At 38.6% G+C, this 21,327-nt stretch overlaps 1 long non-coding RNA gene across 1 annotated transcript in view; it reads right to left on the bottom strand.

The window, feature by feature from the left end:
* The window catches only part of LOC109497547, a 173,149-nt gene extending 170,788 nt beyond the window's left edge, over nt 1-2,361 (bottom strand). The window contains exons 1-2 of the long non-coding RNA XR_002737254.2: nt 2,193-2,361; nt 1,889-2,098 (exon numbers count right to left, since the gene is read on the bottom strand). This is a non-coding gene — a long non-coding RNA (uncharacterized LOC109497547). The remainder of the gene's footprint in view (nt 1-1,888; nt 2,099-2,192) is intronic.
* Nucleotides 2,362-21,327: the final 18,966 nt, after the last annotated feature.

Raw genomic sequence — 21,327 nt, 5'->3', positions numbered from 1 at the left:
TTGCTGTGTAGTCAGATGAAACTGGGCACCTTTATTTTTTTTTTAATTTAATTTATTTATTTATTATTTTGAGAGAGAGAATGAGCAAATGCAGGAGGAACAGAGAGAGAGGGAGAGAGAGAATCCCAAGCAGGCTCTTCACTGTCAGTGTGGAGCAGATGCAGGGCTCGAACTCATGAACTGCAAGAACATGATCTAAGCCAAAGTCAGATGCTTAATCAATTGAGCCACCCAGGTGCCCTGGGGCCTCTTTTCTTGATCAATGTTATTTTATTTTCTCCACAATAGCTGTATGACCTGCAGCTAAGTTTGCACATGGGCAGAATTGGAAAGTGATCAATAACGTGTTTTTTAAGGATATGAAGAAGACCCCAATTATCCACTATTTTCCCCACAACTATGTTAACTAAAAATCCACCAAAATAAAATTGATTCCATTGTGCCATAAGTTTCCCCAACCATTTAAAAATGAAATATCTATCCCCTTGGAGGGGCAACCAACACAGTTCTTGACACCTTGGTGAGTACTGATGTTTATTAGACTACCTCCCATCTGTTCTAACTAGAACTGAGAAAGAACATGAAGATTCTGGGTACTTAATAAAAGAAGGCAAGTGTCGAGGGGTGAGAATGAACATAAATTCTCTGACAGTGAATCACGGAAGCCCTACCATTCTAGACTTCTGCATTCTTGGACTGAGAGGGGACCCATTCAGTTGGCCTTCCTCTACATTTTCTGCTATCACCTATCCACCCACAGTTTATTACTATGATCCCTCCCCTTCAAAGTGACAGCTAATTAGAGAGAAATCATTCCTTATACTATCAACCCTCAGAATGTTCTTCTTCCTTCCCAAGTAACATATGCTAGCTTATGTGATGTGGCAGGCTGTAATTAAACCAAACCCAGCCTCAGCTTAACTTCCAAGCAGTAAATGCCATTCCCACCAAGAAGGTTTGAAAGCTTTTATCACATAGCCGTAGGGCAGAGTAGCCTGGTTATCCAGCTAGAAAACAGTCAGCTAAGAGCACACAGACCCAGGGCAAGATGTAGTGGGCAGCTTCACACAGTCCTGCTTCCTCCATAAACTAGCAAAGCCAGCATCTAGCATTTTCCACAGGACACTGAAAAGACACTATGCCCTGAAAATCAGCAGATGGTAAGATAGTTCTGCAAAACCATACTCTGGGCCAGAGCTTAACTGAAGGCTGACAACTCTCTATGATCAGGAATACAAATCCTAAAGCAAGAGGGAGACCTGCTCTTGCAGACAGGGCTCTGAGAGTAGCCTGAAACACACCAGAGAGGAGTCACCTTGGACGGATCACTAGATCTGAAGCAAGGAATTAGAGTCAAGTGGACAGCTGTCATTGTCATTGTCGTCGTTATTTTTACTGCTGGGCCAAACAAGATTTCTTCTTTCCTTCTAATGTTACCCTAAGTCCCTTCAGGGTAATTGCCTCTCCACCTCTCTATTAAGTCTGAGTGGAGCTGTACCTTTAACCAGAGATTGGGCACCAAGTCGTGGAATGGGTGGACTGTGTCCACTCCCTATATTCTTTCTATATTCTGTTTTTAAATTTTTATTTAAAAAACAAAGTTTGGGGCACATTCATTCCAGGGCAGAACCTGTAAAAGATGGTCAGATACTTTCTATCGCCAAGACTGGCAAGACTGCCCTGGATTTTGTTCTTATTCTATTATTGTGTGGAAGTCATCGCATTTCTAAGCCTATGTATTCTATGATGAATCCCTCCAATAAATTTGCTTTCTCTAGAGTTAGCAATAACCAGTTCAGGTTACTTATAACTAAGGAGGCCTGACTAATACGCATTGTAACACATACACATGTACATATATAACTATATAATAAATCTGGTTACTCACCGATACCAGGTACCTTAGACTGATTGAAGATGCCCATAGTAAGCAAAATCAGGTAAGCAGACATGCAATTCATTTTTCTGTGGGTATGTCATGTGCTATGTTTTATCAACGTATTTCCAGCCTCTTATTCTGGATGATCTCTGAGTGAGCCAGAAAAACAGAAGCATAATAGAATGTTGAGCATAATCCTCTTGACCTCATTGCATGGACCTATTGAATGGAGAACTCAATCTCAGTCTCTTGAAAGGGAGAGAGGTTATTTCTTAGATGAAGTAAAGGAATCAATACCTTTAGGGCATTTTACCTCAGAGTAGATGTGGCAGGCAGCAGATTCACATTAAAATGAATCCTTTTAGGGGCGCCTGGGTGGCTCAGTCGGTTAAGCAGCCGACTTCAGCTCAGGTCATGATCTCGTGGTCCATGAGTTCAAGCCCTGCGTCAGGCTCTGTGCTGACCACTCAGAGCCTGGAGCCTGTTTCAGAATCTGTGTCTCTCTCTCTCTCTGACGCTCCCCCGTTCATGCTCTCTCTCTGTCTCAAAAATAAACAAACGTTAAAAAATAAATAAAAATAAAATGAATCCTTTTGGACTGTCACTGGACTGGATCGCCACTAAGGCTCCCATGCAAGAGCTGAAAAGACCAAGTCTTGTCATTTCCAGTGTGTCTTAGTTCCTGGGTGCTATAACAAAATACACTGAGTGGCTTATAAACAACAGAAATTTACTTCTCACAGTTCTGGAAGTTGAAAGACCTAGATCAGTGTGCCAGCACGACTGGGTTCTGGTGAGAACCCTCTTCCAGGAGGCACACTGCCAACTTCTCATTGTATTTTCACACGGCAGAAAAAGAGCAAGAGAGCTCTTTGACATCTATTTAATAAGGACACTAATCCCATTTATGAGGGCTTATGACCTAATTACCTCCCAAAGGCTCTACCTCCTAGTACCACCACATTGAGGGTTGGATTTCAACACATGAATTTGGGGGGACACAAACATTCAGTCTATTGCACTGTGAATGGCAAAAATGTCCCTATGACATAGTAGTGTTGGGTTGGACCTCAGACCATTTTCTGCTCCATCCACTCCAGGTTAACCCACTCCTCCTCAAAATCAGAGTTCCATTTTCATTGACTTGCTTACCCCTAAGCACCACTCAGAGAAATAGGGGTCTAATAATTACAGGAAGAAAATTATTTTCTCATGGTTCTTGAGGGTAGAAGTCCAACATCAAGGTGCTATCAGGGTCAGTTTCTGGTAAGATGTATCTTCCTGGCTTTGGGAGCTGGGGGTAGACATACAAGGCAGCCCATAACAAAGGCCCACAGATTGGGAGGCTTAAACAAAAGGAATTTATTTTCTCACAGTTTAGATTGGTTTCTTCTGAGGCCTCTAATTGGCTTGCAAATGGCCATCTTTTGTGACTTCACATGGTCATCCTTCTGTACAGGTTTGTGCCAAAATTTCCTCTTCTTATAAGGACACCAATCATATTGGATGAGGGCTTATCCTAGTGACCTCATTTTACTTAATTACTTCTTTAAAGACCCAGTCGCCAAATACAGTTACATTCTGAGGTAACAGGAGCTAGTTCTTCAACATATGAATTTTAGGGGGGACAAAATTCAGCCCATAACAGTAAAATAATAAGTCAAGAAACTGAAAAAATGATGAGAATAAAGAATGAGACATTTATCAAGGTTGGGCCCCAACTCTGCCTCTGAGGCTCATAGTTGCTAGCACAGAGAGAGAAGCTTGATCGGTTACAAGACATTCATCATGCTTTGTGCATGGATTTAAATGATGTTCTTCCACAGGCAGTGTGGTGTTGTTGTCTAATTAAAAAGTCATGACTCTAGGGGTGCCTGGGTGGCTTGGTCGGTTGAGCATCTACCTCTTGACCTCAGCCCAGGGTCATGGATTTGAGCTCCATGTTGGACTCTGCACTGGGTATGGAGCCTACTTAGAAATAAGTCATGACTCTACTGGTAAGAGACTCAAACCAGGGAAAAAAAGAATAGTACCATGACAGCCCAGTAGGAAATGCATTCTTCAGCAGTGACAATCTTAGAGATTCCTTCAAAATACACAGTCACAAAATACACAATTCCTTCAAAGTCACAGGGCAACTATCTGCATTTCAAGATTCTGGGGACAGAAATAGTTCCCCCAAAGAAACCAATACTTCATAAATAATATACATTTATATGTGTTTGCATGGCATAATTTTCAAAAATTACCTACTGCAGTTATTTTAAACAACTTCCTAATATTAACCACAGTTCTAATTTCTCAACTAAGTAACAAAATTCATGAGGGATCATAGATCTAAATAGGCTCTTCATAGTCTCCAGCATAAAGACCATCATAGCTCAATGGGTCCGATATGAGGAATGTCCAGGGACTGGAATCACAAAATTTAACCTTTGATTCTGTGTCCTACAAACCACTTAAATCCTCTTTGGAAGAGAATTAAATATTTCGGAGTGAGGAGACAAGAAGGCATACATCAGGATGAATGGTATAGCCTAGAGATATGTCAGACCTTCCAGTCACATTCAGAGATAAAGTGTATCTACAAAGTGAAGGGAATTATCAAGTAAGCCTCCTTTTCTGCCACAGATAGGAAATCTTATTTAGTGCTAAAGGATCATGAACTTGGGAGATTGTCTGGGTTTGAATTCCAGAATGATCACTTATTTATTTTTTATTACATTTTATTTGAGGAGAGTTGACACACAATGTTACATAAGTTTCAGGTGTACAATGTAGTGATTCAACATCGGTCTGTTATGTTGCACTCACCATAAGTGTAGCTACCATCTGTCATCACACACTGCTATTACAACACCATTGACTATATTCCCTATGCTGTCCCTTTTATTCTTGTGACTTCGGCATTCCATAACTGGAAGCTTCTATCTTCCACTTCCCTTCATCCATTTTATCCAACCCTCCCACGCCCCCTTTCCTCTGGCAACGATCAGTTTCTTCTCTGTATTTATGGGTCTGATTCTGTTTTTCGTTTGTTTATTCATTTGTGGGGTTTGTTGTTGTTTTTTAGATTCCACATGTGAGTGAAATCATACGGCATTTATCTTTTCTCAGTCTGACTTACTTCACCTAGCACAGTACCTCTAGGTCTATCCATGTGGTTGCAAATGGCATGATGTCACCCTTTATAATGTGTAATACTCCATATGTATATCTTGGCTATTGTAAAGAAGGCTGCTGCAAACATAGGATGCATATAACTTTTCAAATTAGTGTTTTTGTTTTCTTTTGATAAATAAATACCTAGTAGTGGAATTATTGGATCATGTGGCATTTTAATTTTAGTATTTTGAGGAACTTCCCACATCTTCCACGGTAGCGGCACCAATTTGCATTCCCATCAACAGTGCATGAGGGTTTCTTTTTCTCCACGTCCTTACCAACACTTGTAATTTCTTGTCTTTTTTATTATAGCCATTTTGGCAAGTTTAAGGTAATACCTGTGGTTCTGATTTGCATGTCCCCGATGATTAGTGATGTTGAACATCTTTTCATTTGTCTGTTAGCCATCTGTACATCTTTGGAAAAATTTCTACTCAGGTTCTCTGTCTTTTTAGTGGGATGGTTTTTGGTGTTAAGTTGTCCAAATCACCATTTATTAAATGTATGCCTTTGGGAAGTTTCATTAAGCTCTCTACACCCTAGCTCCTCATTTGTTGAGGAAGAGAAACAACTGCATCTATTTGAGGATTTGTTAAGAGGATTTAGTTAATATGTAAAGTGCTTACAACAGTGCCTGGCACGTAGTAAGTGCTATTATTATTAAATAGTTCCTTAAGCTCTGAAAATTATGGGTTGGTATAATCAAATTTCTATTGTCTGAGTAGAAGTGATAGAACAGTTTCAGCCATATGTACATATTTACATGTCCCAGAATGTATTTTGTATTCTGAACAAGGTTCATGTATCCAGAAGAGGACCTCATTCTGTTAGCATAAGAGGGACATGAGTTCCTTTGTCAATGCCTCATAATGAGACACCTCTGCATTTAAAACCCCAAAGGGAATTCTCCCCTTATGGAGCTGTTGTAATACCTTGCAATTCAGATAGAATTACCTATCTACTTTCACTCCAGGTCCAGACTTTACACATTTCTTCTCCAACTGGGCATCTTTATTTAAGATTATTTTCCCCAGGTGTATTTGTGCTCACTTTTCTGAGTTGAATCTTGTTATGCTTTTGTTCAAATCTCTGAGCTCCCTTCAGTCTTTGTAAATGATCTCGGTCTGTGGTGTTAGCGCCGTCATTTGGTGCTATATTGTAAGCTTCATTGCATGTATTCTCTCTGCTAGATCATTAATGATGCTTTTAAAATTTACATCCAAGACTTTTTTCAGTCTTTTTCTTACATCCACATGCTTTTCTCTAGAAAATGACACCGCCTGGCTAGTTCTCTCCCTTTGTTCTCTGTCATTCATTCTCTCTTTGTCCTTTTAAGAATGAAGGGAAACTGTTACCCAAGTAAGCTCTGTTATTCCAAGATGGCTTTTCTCCCTTCATGTACTTAGTGCAGATACATAATTAGTGTAGGACATATTTGAATGGGATAATTTGTTTTATAAATTACAGCCACAGGCTCATCTGTTTTTGTATACTTTCTCTTCGTTCCCCTCATATCTAAAGTAATCGGAATTACGCTGCTGCTTATGTTGACTCCCTGTGGTTCTTGCGATATGTGACATCTGTTATTTTACAGTACTTAACTCACGTGCACTGGCAGCCAGGCACCTATTAGAAATAACAATTAAGGGCATAAATAACACACATCTGCATGAGTTCTGGCGCTCACTCAGGTATTAACTCTGCTTACCATCTTCCAGATTTATTCTCTTCTGCATTGTAAGAATCATTTGATTTTGGAGAGTTTAGCTTTCCTTCCTGTGGAGACTTCAGCATATATTTATATAATTGTTTTTGTAAGTTGGGACAAGTGTGTGGTTGCGTTTGTGTTGTGTGCTCTTTGATAATTGCACATTCAGGAGAGAGAGACACTCCCCATTGTATTCTCTTACTGCAGCACTTGGCTTCCCACCTGAATAGTTTTTACAACAGCATCAAGCATGACTCATTGGTAATCCCTGCTGATATAAAATTCATATGCCTGTGTGCTTCCTTCTGAAGGCAGTGATTTGCATTTCTGTAGAGGTTTGAAAGAATAGGAGAGGGTTATTATCTGTTATTATTTGCTGACCACCCACAGCACTCACAATGGAGTACAAGAGACAGAAAGGAAAAAGGTCAGCTCTTTAAAATGTACATGTAACTAGCTCAGAGCCAATGGAAGCATCTTGGTGGCACTTTAATTAGCAGCTTCCAGGGTCAGAGGACTCTAAAAAGCTTCCTAACATCTACTTGGAGCCCATGGAAACTGTCACTTCACAGACTCACGAGATGAGAGGGCTGGCAGAGAACAGCTGTGAATTCTCTCTGCTTCACTGTGAAACAAGATGGTTAGTGCCACCTCACTCCTGCTTTTCAGAGCTTGGGGCTGGGATGCTCCATGGGCATCACTGGCATCTGCTAGGTGCAACAAAAGCTTTAAGTGTTTATCCCCCTCAAGAAAAACAGGAATGAAAAAGGAAGGAACCATCTGAATTCAGTGACTGAAGGAATGGTGCTTCAGTGGATGGCATTGTAATGGCAGGACAGGCCAGATCCATTGGGAGAGAACGGAGCTGGAACAGAACCTGAATAAGGAGGATTCTGATGGTTAAGTCAGACTGGAATCCTAAACCCATGCTTCCCAGAATTAGCCATCAGAAAGAGAATGAGGAGGCTTTTTTCTTTTTCTTCAAAACAAAAGCATAACTTATAACACTAACAATACTCTTACAGCAATCTAATTTTTTTCTAAAAACCTTTCAAATATTTTTAAATGACAGAGCATGAGGTCAGAGAGTTTTCTGTTTGTTTAGTTTTGGAAGATGACAGATGAATGAGAAGGTTGAAATAGATCATGTATAAACTATGCTTTCCAAACAATATGCAGGATTCCAGCATCAGAAAGGAGAACAAAGCTTTAAGTACTAAAATATGTCAAAATATGATAATACTAAAGCAAAAAATCCAGATATGTAAATGTCCAATGACAGGGAAATGGTTTAATTATGTTATATCTATGTGGTGGAATTATTAGATAACCATCTTCCTAGATGGTTATCTTCCTAGAATTAGGCTTTTAAGTAATTTTGATGATCAGGGAAATGCTCACTATATAATGAAGTGAAAGCATAATACAAAACTACCCCTGCAGTATGATTTTATTTATAAGAGTGTATGTACAGATGTCTACACACACACACACACACACACACACACACACACACACACACAAACACACACGAACACTGGAAGGAAACAATCCCAAGTGTTGATAACATTGTTATATCCAGATGGGAGGAGCATTGGGGATGATTTAATTTTCTTCTTGACTTTTTTCAATCTTTCTATGATTAATGTATCTTACTATGAAAATCAAAAATAAATGTTTGTAAATGCCTAGCCTACTCTGAAGAGATAACTCATCTCACAGGACATTCACTCATGTGATTCCTATAATTAGAAATTGATTTCACAACATATTTTGAGCAAACAATACATATATTGTATAATCCTATTTCTTCTTGTCTTTTAAGTAAGTATATATCCTAATACTTATTTATCTTTACTTATTTATATTATTATACATGTGTTGGGAACTGACCCAACCCAGTTGGTTCACAAACGTTAGCTTCTTTTTGATAAACAGCTGTGGGCTCTAAAGGTTGGAAGTAGGTGATAGCCAGGGTCTCTTTTCCCACAGCTGCCTTGTCAGGAGGTGTCTGGTACAGTGAACCCAGATCTCAGATGGACTTTTGTACAGGAGACAAAAATTTATTAGCATGCAGGTACAAACACAGGCATGCTCACTTCTCTCTGCTCAGAGTGCACACAGAACAGAATGGAATCCTCAACCTCATATACCAGGCAAAGAGCATAGGATTGGATTTAATAAATTCTTGCTCCCTATTCATCAAGTGCAGGTATGCCTGCATAACATTTCTAGCCAATTCACACATCTGGAATACTAATAATTTTACAAAGAAAAAATTATTTCTAATATCCATTATACGCTAAAAAATAAATGACTGGAGATCTTATAGTGGTTCTTCTAGTGTGTGGCCTTTCAATGGTAACTGATTGATTAGTATATGTCAAAGATTAACTAATCAGCTCTACGGTATTGATTAAAGCCAACACATACACTTAAGTAATTTATAATAAGTTATAGAGCATATAATCTTATGCCTTTACCTAAATAATCTGAAGAATAACTGGTAAATTACTATTAGTGGTATTCTCCAAAAAGAATGGAATTAGGAAGAAGGGACTTTTTTTTTCACATTCTCCTGTATTATTTGTTTACAAAAGCAAACACTATTTTTGTAATATATATTTATACTAATGAAATTTTTTAAAGGATGGGATACATGATAATGGAGATTTATTCAGAAATAGCGATTGATCTCTGCATGCCTTCAGAAGTATACAGCAGTGTGCTGGGGATTTGGAAAAGCACAGAATGAACAAGCCACTTTAAGAGTGAATTTTGCTGAGAATTTCAGATGGGTTACAGCACTGAGCAACCTAAATGGTAAGCAATTTAAAATAGATGTTAAAGCAGTTCCCCCCCCCCCCCGCCGTCTTCCTTTCCCAACCCTTATGGCGCTGCCTCCTGCCCTACCTCCCCCTCAGCCCCTTGATTTTAGTGGGAACATATGAGAAGTTATGCCTGCTGCATTACTGTGCATTAATTCTTGTTGTGAATTAGCTCATCAGATTATCAGCAATCATGATGCGACAATTACCTACAAGGGCCAAGGAGTGAGAAGAGGATGTAACTGGTGGCAGCTAGTGGTTGGGAGCTTTGGGTAGGAAATGCAAGGAGAGAAAGAATGGTCTGGAACTAAAAGGCAAACTGAGAAGGAATACCCTGAACCCTGGGGGCAGCCAACCCATGGGCTCTCAGGTTAGGGGACTAGAGCTCTGAAGTGGTATGCCTTGGGGGCTGAATAGGAAGAGTGGAGCAGAGAGGTCAGGGAGCATTAACACCAAATGGTTTTATTACACAATTTTATCCCTTCCCAGAAAAAATACAGATGTAAATTCAGCAGCAGACAGCGCTATGTCAGTCATCAGATTTGCTGCTGCTGAAATACATCTGTCAGCTTGTTTGCATCAAGCAGAAGAGCTGAGACTACAATCCGTGTTCATGATAGATGGAGATTTGGAAGACATTTGCTTTATCCGGCCTTTTGCTTACTTAGGCATCATGCAGATACAAAAGACACCGCCAGAATTTGCTTAGACAACACTGAACATGGGATAAGAGTGAGAAGGAAGGGAGAAAATCACTATGAAATATTGCCACTTCCACCGCAATTCTGGAACCATCATTCTAAATTGTGAAATGCTTGCTGCTGCGTATAAGGAGCAGGAGCCTTTCCTGATTCAAAGGCATTGGCAGAAGGCTTCATTTGTCAGGGAAGGAAAATGCCTAATTCAAAATGAAAGTCACCTGGCCCTGATAACTTGAAACAAATGAAGCAAAACTTCATTCTTTGGTTCAGTGCCAGGGAACCACTCCTGTCCCTCTAGAGAGGGTGAGTTTCCACCCCTCACCATTTCTCACTTGCTTTTAGACCCTTATAAGCGTAGTGATGGAAGAGAGAGGACAATGGGATCATCAAGCTAATGAAAATTAACTACTTTTTGTGTATTTCACTTCAGTTGCCTTAGGAAAGTAGCACAAATCTCTCACTCTTGCTCTGTCTGCCTCTGTCACTGCAGGACAGCTTTGATTCTGCCTTCCTGTGTCTGAGTGAGCACAGACCACTCCAGAATGTCGGCTTGCTTCCTTCCCCTGACATTCCTCCTTTTCCCCTTCCCTTTCTTCCCAACCTTCCTTCCCATAAACCTAAAGTCTAATTCAGACAGCTGGTGCATGATAACAAGTCCTCTATTCATCCATCCCCCATCTTTTTAACAAATATTTATTTACAGCCTGTTATGGATGAGATGTTTGAGAAGGGAGAAAAAGCACTCCCCCAGACCCCCTTCCGCAGCTTATATGCCTGAGAGATTCTGAAAACTCAGCCCCTAAAGTGACTGTAAACAGTTTGCTACTGTTTTCTGTATAGATCTATAAAGAGAAAGTATTACATAAAAATTACATATCTATTCTAACAATGCTCAGTGATTCCTAGCTGAATGCTACCCTCCTCCTTCAGCAGCTAAGTAAAATGAACCAGCAGAGCAAATAGAATCTGGTGCCCATGGCAACATACATTCCTGCTTTGAACTTGTCAATCCACCACAAGGAAATCACATTAATGGGATGTTTTTCCGCTACAAATAGCTTTTGTCTTCACATTTTAATTACGGGAATAGATTTTTCTTAATTTCTAAATTCTTCAAAGACCTGGGCAAAAAGGAGAAAAAGTAAAATAAAAGTAGTGTTGTTTCAAAACGTCCTTGAAATTCCAAGCAGCCTTTTAGTTGAGGGAAAGAAGGTGGAGAGAGAAAAATGATCTATTTGTCACCATCTTTCCCCACTTACATGACCATGAAAAGTCAAAGGCTTAGGTGGATACTCTTTCAGCAATTTGTTTGTCTTTTTAAGATAGTTTCCTCATCTGTAAAAACAGAGATAACACAATCTGCCTCATAAGAGTGTCATGAGGTTTAATTAATGTTTACGAAGTGCTAAGGATAACTGTTGAGGATTATCAATTAATGCTGCTGGCTAATCCTGGGTGGGAGAGCCTCGGTTTCACCTTAGGCCCTTAGCTATTTCATTCAGTCATTATCAGCCAGAAAATGATCATTTTGTCTATCTTTAATTGCTTAACCGTGGACCATGACTGTAGGAGTTTATGAACACATTTTATGAACAGATTAGTAAGTTCATGAAAAGGATGAAATTAGAACTAATTTCCACCACTGAGAAAGCTGGGGAAATTGGATATGGCACCTAGATACCACCATGAATTCTACAGGAAACTCCAAGGAGGACAAATTTGGACAACAAGAAGGAAAGAAACAATGAATATTTAAGTTGCAGATTTTAGTAGTCTTCATTCTGACCTCAAAACCAGCTATATGATAAATAAAGGCTCTAATTGAAAAAGAGGGTTGATAATTTCTGATTTGCGAGAGTCTATCTCTCTAACTCTTTCTAAATCTTTTAATCTTGATTTTTGAGAAGAATTGAAAGGACAAAACAAACTTACTTGCAGGCCTTGGCTTTACTTTGTCGACCTATAGGCATGGAAGTAAAAAGGTAGAATATGACCCAGAGCTCTGGGCCCTCCTTGCTCTTAGTTCTTAAGAAAAAAGACTTGCTACTTTAGGACGCTATTGACTGAGGAAATTAGACCAGCCTCAGCCACTGTCTGCTGCTCAGTTTGTTGGACAAACCGAACCCCACAGAGCACAGAGTGCAAGCAGAAAAAAGCTACCTGGACTGCCCTCAACTCTTCACACTGGCTCTCACAGTTTGCTCTTCTGTGCCCTTGGAGGAAATCCTGGGCAGGTCTATAGGTATTCAGGTCTATATAAGTAACAAAAAGTCTTCCAAAGTGTTGGTGAGGATGTGGAGATAGTGGAATCCCTGTGCTTTACTGGTGGGAATGTAAAATGGTGCAGCCGCTAAGAAAAAAAAGTTTGGCAGTTACACAATAAGTTAAACAGAATCAACATAATCTAGCAATTCTACTCCTAGGTGTATACCCCACAGAATTAAAAACAGGAACTCAAATACTCGTAGGCCCATATTCACAGGCAGTGGTATGCACGACAGCCAAAAAGGTGGAAGTCATCCAAGTGTCCATCTGCAGTTAAATGGATAAACAAAATGTGGTACATGTACCTACAATGGAATACTATTCAGCCTTAAAATGGAAGAAAATTCTGACACATGCTACAACATGGATGAACCTTGAAGACATTATGCTAAGTGAAATAAGTCAGTCACCAAAGGACAAAAACTGTATGACTCTACTTATACGAAGTATACCTATAGTAGTCAAATTTGCAAAGTCAGAAAGTAGAATTGTGGGGCGTCTGGGTGGCTCAGTCGGTTGAGTGTCCGACTTCAGCTCAGGTCACGATCTCACGGTCCGTGAGTTCGAGCCCCGCGTCAGGCTCTGGGCTGATGGCCCAGAGCCTGGAGCCTGCTTCCGATTCTGTGTTTCCTTCTCTCTCTGCTCCTCCCCCGTTCATGCTCTGTCTCTCTCTGTCTCAAAAATAAATAAAACGTTAAAAAAAAATTAAAAAAAAAAAAAAAGAATTGTGTTTACAAGGGGCTGAGGGGAAAAGGAATGGGGAGTTACTGTCCAGTTGGTACAGGGTTTGAGTTTAGATGAAGAAAAAGGTCTGCAAATGGATAGTGGTGACGGTTGCATAACAATGTGAATGCACCAAATACCACTGAACTACACTTAAAATGGTTAAGATGGTAAACTTTCTATTATGTATCTTTTATCACAATAAAAACATTTAAGTCCTTTAAGCACTTTGGGCAACAGAATATCTGACCAAATTTAAGTCTAAAATTTTAGTCTGCATCCAGTTTTACTCCCCTCTCCCTTCCTCCATCAGCAGGACACACCCCTGCGGCCCAAAACATTGCAGCGGAGAAGCTCAATGCATAAAAACTGTTCAATGAACACAGTATTAGATGAACCAGATATACATATGAACCCAAATGAGGAAACAGGACACTGAAAAGGTATGTCTTGATACAGATCAGGAATGCTGTACATGTATCCTGTATGTCCAAGAGCAGGGGACAGGTGGGGGTGATGTGATGGGAAAATGGAGAAACTAAAAGAAAACCTCACCCTTCCTCACAGGGGAGCTTGTACTAGTACGAGTTCTACCCTCTGATTTCCCTGCTCTCCCCGCTTCTGACTTCATCCTCTCTTCCTTTTATGGCCTACTCCAAAGGACAAGAACATGCACAATGCACAATTGATAGTGAACAATAGAAAGAGCAATAGAACACAGAAGGAAAAGGAAAAACCCTGTAGAATGGTATTCATTTTACAGCACACCCAGGCTGCTCATAGCTTTAAAGCAAAGCAAGGCCTCCATCTAGTGGGGAAGCAGAGGTGTCCAACATTGCAAATGTTAGTTGCAAATTTATGAAACCTTCCTCCACCCTCCATATTAAATTTGGCAGCTGTTCTAAAGCTATATGCCAACTAAATCATGCTTGACAATCATATTTGTTTCTGGCTACTTAATTCATTCATTTAGTCCAGTAATAGATATTAACAACATTATATTCCCTACAGCAATGCAAACAATTACAGACATTTGTAATGTTCCAGCTTCTACTGTGTCACAGATGCTAATGCATCAGTGAAACTCAATGAAAAATATCTGTCCCTCGGGGAGTAGGCTAAACAGAATAAAGGTAATTTTTTCTTCTTTACTAGTAATAATGGAAAAAGTGAAGAATCTGATCATTTTGAAAAAAGTCTTTTCACCTTTAGGGAATATATATCTTAATCCATCTAATTAAAACAAACAATACAGTTCAAACTACAATTCAACCAATATATACCAAGTGATTTTTTAAATAAGAAATACTGGCAAGACTGCAAAGTCACTCTTTATGTGTAGTTTAATGTGGAAAATTCTTCAAGACACTGGTAAGACCTTGGTTTGAGAGCATGATTCGTTCTGGAAACATGCTTGTAATCCAAACCTTATAATCCAAGGTTTTACTGTAGTCAGTGGTCTAGCAACTGCCCAAAGTTTTTAATTAGAAGTTGACTTGAAACAGTTTATTCAGTTTCTGCTGTGTAATAAAAACACAGAAAATTACATTCAATTTCATTTCATGTGGAAACATACCACTAATTGGACTAATAAGCTCTTATATTGGTTATATTTTTGCTGGACCACTTTTTTTCCCCATCTACTCTGAGTAGTGATAGGAAGGGGTAGACTACACCCTCAGACCTTTACTTGTTGATTGTGTCTTGGGTGGACAGATGCTAATTTTCATATAGATTAAAACCTTGGATTGCAAGTAACTTGTCCTGCAAGTGTTCTGCAAGATGAGCAAACATTTCTAATAAATTTTAACTTGATAAACGAGTGAAGTCTTGCAATATGAGTAGTACATGATGCCAAATGTCACATGATCACAACTGAGCCAATTGTTCTTGAAATTTGCCTTGGATTATAAGCATGTTTCCAGAAGAAATTATGCTCACAAACCAAGGTTTTATTGTATTTTTTAAATATGTGTTTAGAATTCAGTGGAAAGTTAGAAGAAAATAAAGTTAGAGAATGGAATAAAAAGAAAGCATTCAACAAACTACAACCAATAAGGTTTAGAAAAAAAAAAACAAACAACACAACAACTCTGCCACCCTCTGAGAAATGTACAGGAATCCTGGGCTAACAAGTGACAGCAAAACAGGTCAGGCCTGGCCTTTAGTCCACATCTCTCATCATCCACCTTCTGCTGCCTGATTTTGCCATTAAGCACTGAACCTCTACTCTCTATGAGACACCGTATTATTTCCTATTGCAGCTGTAACAAACTTAGTGTAAATTTAGTGGCTTAAAAACAACACAAATTTATTATTTTATAGTTCTAAAGGTCAGAAGTCTGAAATGGATCTCATGGGTTAAAATCAAGGTTTGGTAGGTCTGTATTCTTTTCTGGAAGCTCTAGGGGAGAACCCTTTTCTTGCCCCATTCCAGCTTCTAGAAGCTGCCCTTATTCCTGTCATCTTCAAAGTCAAGCCCTTCTCAGGATATTCATTTCTCAGATCTGACTCTTCTGCTCTCTCTTTCCCATTTAGAGACTCTTGTGATTGCATTAGGTTCACGAGGAGACAGCCTAGGACAATCTCATTATGTTAAAGTCAGCTGAGTGGTGATCTTAATTCCATCTGCAAATTTGATTCCCCTTTGTTCTGTACCTGAACATATTTACAGACTCTGGGATTAATACAGACATGTTTGGAGGGCCATTACTCTACCTACTACAGACACTGTGACAGAAGCTCTGCATGGCAACCCTCTTCTAGTGCTTCCCAACCTCTTTTTACACCAGGGAACACAGGGGAAATGAATTTATTTTATGAAAATATGAAAATGAAAATACTTTATGGAATATTGAGGCTATTTTTTAACAACTGGATAACCTAGTCATGCCCCAGCACAATTTTTTGGGAACCCCTGCAGTCTACACTGACCACTGGATTGATCATAGCGGCTCACACTACTACTCCTGTTAAGGCTGAGGCACTCATAGACCAGCATGTACTGTCTCCATGGAGTCTTCCAAGGCAGATAAGTGGGAAGGGAAGCTCTGCCATTTGATTTGCCATCCTACTTCCTCCCATTCTCAGGGGATCACTCTCTCCACCAGGCCAGCACGTATTCATCTTCCTACCTAAGCATTACCTTCCCTTGTGTTCCCTTGTGTCCCCTTCTTCCTATGGGGGCAACTTAATGTGATTCCTTGCTGCTCCTGACACTTCATGAAGGGTTTGAGTGACAAGTGCTAGAATTCAACTCAGACTATCTTAAGCAAAAAGAGGACATCTTTGGTCTTCCATAACTGAAGAGTCCAAGGGGAGTTCTGGCTTCAGGCATAGCTAGATCCAGAGCTAAATGGCCCTGAAATTCTCTGTGGACACTTTTTTTTAAGTTCTCTTGAAGTAGCTCTTGACAGAATCAGGTTGACGTCAGTCTTTCTGTTAGCAGTCCCAGGAGAAAAGATATTTTATAATCTAAACATGAATTGAGATTTCCTTTGACCTACTTTATGATCCATTTGAAAATACTCTAGAAGTATTGGAAAAGACAAAAAGTTCTTTTGTTTATAAATACCAAATAGGGGAAATTATCAGTACACCATTTATTATGGCTTTAAAATGAAATTTAAATCACATGTTTAGGTGTCTGTGCCAATGCATATAGCTCAAAGGGGTTGGGAGAAGTAGGATTCTCTTAAAGGTTTTTAAAAGATAAGCTCACCCAACCCTATTCAGGGAAGAATGTCTATTTAAAAAGAGTTAACACTCAACTTTAATTTCTTAACTCAATAAAAGTTTTTCTAAAGTTCCCCTTTGATCCTCTTATACCTGAGGGGCAGTGTCTTAGTTTTCTGACTATCCAAAGATCCACCAGTATCCATGTATAAACTGATTTATCTCCTTTTAAGAATGATCTCTTGAGATAGTATCTCTGACAGTTTGGAGACGGTATATGAAAATTATTTTCTAACACTAAGATGTCTGGCAAAAAAATAATAAAAAATTAATAGTAAAAGAGATGTTACTTGGGATTTTAAAAAATGCTGGATGACTATGTCAAATTATCAGTGTCTTTATGTACAGATGTCCCTTATTTAGTATAATCGAAATAGCTCTATTCAGATTAATCTTTCATGAGTTGAAGGATTCTGTAATGTTTCAGAAAATCAAATTGCTGACATAATGTGCATTGTGTAAATTATCTAATTCATTCGTTAAGTATTTATTGAGTATTCACTCTATAGCAGTCATAGATCTAAGCACTTAAGACACATCAGTGAACAAAACAGAGATTCCTATCCTCATGGAATTTACAGTCTATCAAGAGGAAACAGATAACATAAGTAAGCAAGTGAGTACTGTGAAAAAATGGAGATGAAAAGAGATAAGGACTGTGGAGGTGGACAGACACTATGGTATTAAATAGGATGGCCCAGGAAGTCCACTGAAAAAATAACATTTGAGCTAAGACTGAAAGAAGGTAAAAGGATTGGCCATATGGTAGAAAAATGACCCAAAAAGAGGAAACACTAGTGCAAAAGCCCTAAAGAGGAAGCATGCCTGGCACGTTCCTAGAGGGGTAAAGAGTTCAATCTGGCAGGAACACAGTGAACAAGGGGATAAAATTAGTGAGTTAAAGGGAAGGGGTGGGATGATTATAAAGGATTAGTAGACCATTATAAAGGATTTAGCTTTTATTGTGAGAAGGGAGTAAATGAAAAGTTTTAGGTAAAGAAATAATAATCTCTGATTTACCTTACAAGAATAATCCTAGTTGCTGGTTTGATAACAGACTATAAGGGGTAAAGGATGGAAATTTACCTTTACTCAATAATCCATATGAGATGATAATGATATTTGCATTGGAGGTGATATAAAGTTGTAAGATTGTGGATATATTTTGAAGGTATAGCCATTAGGACTGGCTATGGAGTGCGAGTGCAAGAGCACAAAAAGAATCAAGAATCACTCCAAGGTTTCAACCTAAGCAACTGGAAAGGTGGATTTGCAATCATCTGAGATGAAACAGATTTCAATCAGAATATCACAAATTGTATTTTGGACATGTTGAGTAGAGTTGTACTTTATATAGTTGGATATATGAATATGGAGTTTAGGAGAGACCTGACTTGGAGATAGAAATTTGGAAATGCAGGTAAATTGACAGTTTTTGAACTATGAAAAGAGGACACATAAGGAATGAGCATAATCAGAAGAGAATAGAAGAAAGGAAAGGGGAAGGAAAAGGAAGAAGAGGAAAGGGAGGAGAAGAAGAAAGAAGTGGAAGGGAGGGAAGGACTAGGACTAAGAAGATGCAAAGGACAAGGGGAATAGAACAAGAGACTGCCAATGAACAACTACTGAGGGACACGAAAGACCAAGAGTTTGTGTTCTGACAGCTAAGTGAGGAAAGAAGATTAAGGAGAGTATTGAATTGTATAAGATGAGGACTGAGAAATGATCAACTTATTTATTATTTGACACTGATTTTGTACAGTAGAGCTCATCAACAAGAGAACCCTAACAAGAAAGTGTTGGTGGAGTGGTGTAGCTAAACTTCTCCAAAGAAGTATACATGAGACAGCAACTAGTTGGAAAAATAAAGAGAATTTGTTTTTAATGCAGAAGAAACAGCAATAGGTTTGTTGGTGGGAATTATTGAATGGAAAGCAAAGTCTTGATAAAAGGGAAGAACTTCTGGAGCAATGTATTGAATGCTCTGAATGACATGACCCAGTGCAGTGGAGGGCTTGGCTTTAAGTGGGAACATGAAGAGTTTGTCGATGGTAACGGGTTCATGCAAAGGCAGACAGAGTAGAGCTTGTGCTACCAAATGATGGTGGGAAACTTGGGAAGTTCTTTTCAGATTGCTTCAGTTTTTTTCAGTGAAGATAGATTTCCAGCAATGAATGAATATGGATGCATTTACCTTTGCATGTTTTTCCTGTACAGGTGAAGTTTCTAATTTCCCCAGCACTGGCTTTCTACATTCATAATTTTTATGTCATTTTCCAAGTGGCAGAGACATCAAAGAGCACTCTGGGAATAAGGAGGACTTTTGGGCTTCTACTTTTGAGATTATGACATTGCCATAATCACAGGCAGTCTATCTTTATAACCAACATCCAAGTTTAATCTGGAACTTCCTAATATTCATAACAAAGAAAAATGAGGTAATATATGTGTACTTTGCACTTTTAACATCATAACCCTCCTCAAATCACTCTTCTAATAAATCTCTCTCTACTAACTACAGTAGCTCTGTGGATACATTAGTCCTAATACTTGTGCATGGAAAGCTTCTAGAGTAAAGTTTTTAGAAGTTTGCCTTTTCTACAAATGTTTGTTCTTTAATGAAAGATGTGTCTAGTCCACGGTTTCCAAAGAGTATCACACAGTATCACACTGGTCCAGCAAGCTGCTCCTGCAAAAGGGTTTGTTGATGACAGATTTTAGAAATGCCTCAAACTGTATCTGCTTCATGGAGATATCTAACATAAATTAGCATATTAATGACTTCGAGAAGTCCTAAGACTTTCATAATCCAGTGTTTCCTGTATTTGACTATGGAGTTCTTATTTTCATTAAACACACATATTACACACTTTACAAAAAGCTAGTTTAGTGCTGTTCCTTTTGTGAAAATATAGTATTCCTAATAAAATCATAAGACATGTTATTTTGGTAATATTTAAGAAAATGGATGTGACTAATACATTATTGCAGCATGTCTAGTCTATGCCAACTAACATACACCTCTACCTACACAGGGAAAAAAACAGAGAGGAATTGATCATAGCTTTCCCTGAAAAGCAAAGAAAAATGTTTTTCTCCATATCTTATATCCCAGATCTATGTAGGTCTATACAGTGCTCCTGGTCTATGTGTCAAAGAAGGAGATTCAGTATTATCTAAATGACAAGAATGAACACAAATAATCAAATAATATGCATTAGCAAACTCTGGTTCATTCCATTTCTAATTATGAAATATATAACATAGAAAATGCTAAGGTAAAACTCATTTAAAACAAGAAAATGTTGTAGCACTTTTAATTATCTACATATTAATACATTTAGTTGTAACTAAAAGTCAATTGTAAAATATTGGCAGAAAATTTTATTTTAATGACTTTTCCCTAATATAGGCAATGAATCATGTAATGCTTCAAGTGACTATTGCTATGCAAAATTATATTTAAATAACAGGAAATTAAGTTTAAAATATTGAATAGTTGAAAATGTTTTACAATACTGATTTAAACTGCTAATTTATTAAGTGATAATTACATAATGTGTCACATCCCAAAAAAGATTCTATCATGAGGTATCCATGGGGCCTCAGCAGCATAGGTTGCTGGGGGAAAAGATGAAAACAATGAGTTGGCAGCATCAAGATTAAGGGAAATAATCCAGATGTAGATTTGACTCCCTATAGGCCAGTAGATAAAAATTCAAAGCCAATATTCAAATAAATGAGGAAAATTGAGGTTTGACTGAGGTAGGATGGGGCGGAACAGAGAGGAGTGGGTGGTGAAAGATATGATCAGGTTAATGGGCCATGGTAGCAACCATCTTCACTCTCACACACACACACACACACACACACACACACACACACACAAGGAAGAAAGAAAAAAAAGAAAAAAATAGAAGAGACTTGACTTTGATGAAAGGGACTTGAACCTCTAATTTAGTGTACACCATTTAGCAAATAACTTCCCTCTTAAAATGCCTACATCATGACAAATACAAATTATCAGAAGATCTTTTGATGTTGAATAGGTGGCTAGGCCTGCTTTCTACCTAAATGACTGTATCATGAATAGTAGTAGACTAGTAAGGCAGAGAATTCAATTTTGTACTTCAGAAAAATCACAAATTACTATATTATGGAACTTTGAGGTCTGTTCCAAATAGTTGAAAGCATAAATGTTAAACCTACCAATGCCAAGATTCTACAGTATTTAAAGTGAGGTTGGTTCCTGACTCACACAAAAACTCAGCCACCACTTGGGGATACAACGAGAAGAGCCCAATCCTCTGTTAAAACACCTAT

Source organism: Felis catus, chromosome A2 (assembly GCF_018350175.1).
Source record: "Felis catus isolate Fca126 chromosome A2, F.catus_Fca126_mat1.0, whole genome shotgun sequence".
NCBI lineage: Eukaryota > Metazoa > Chordata > Mammalia > Carnivora > Felidae > Felis > Felis catus.
The sequence above is the reverse complement of the archived record's forward strand: the minus strand, read 5'-3'. Positions and strand labels throughout refer to the sequence as shown.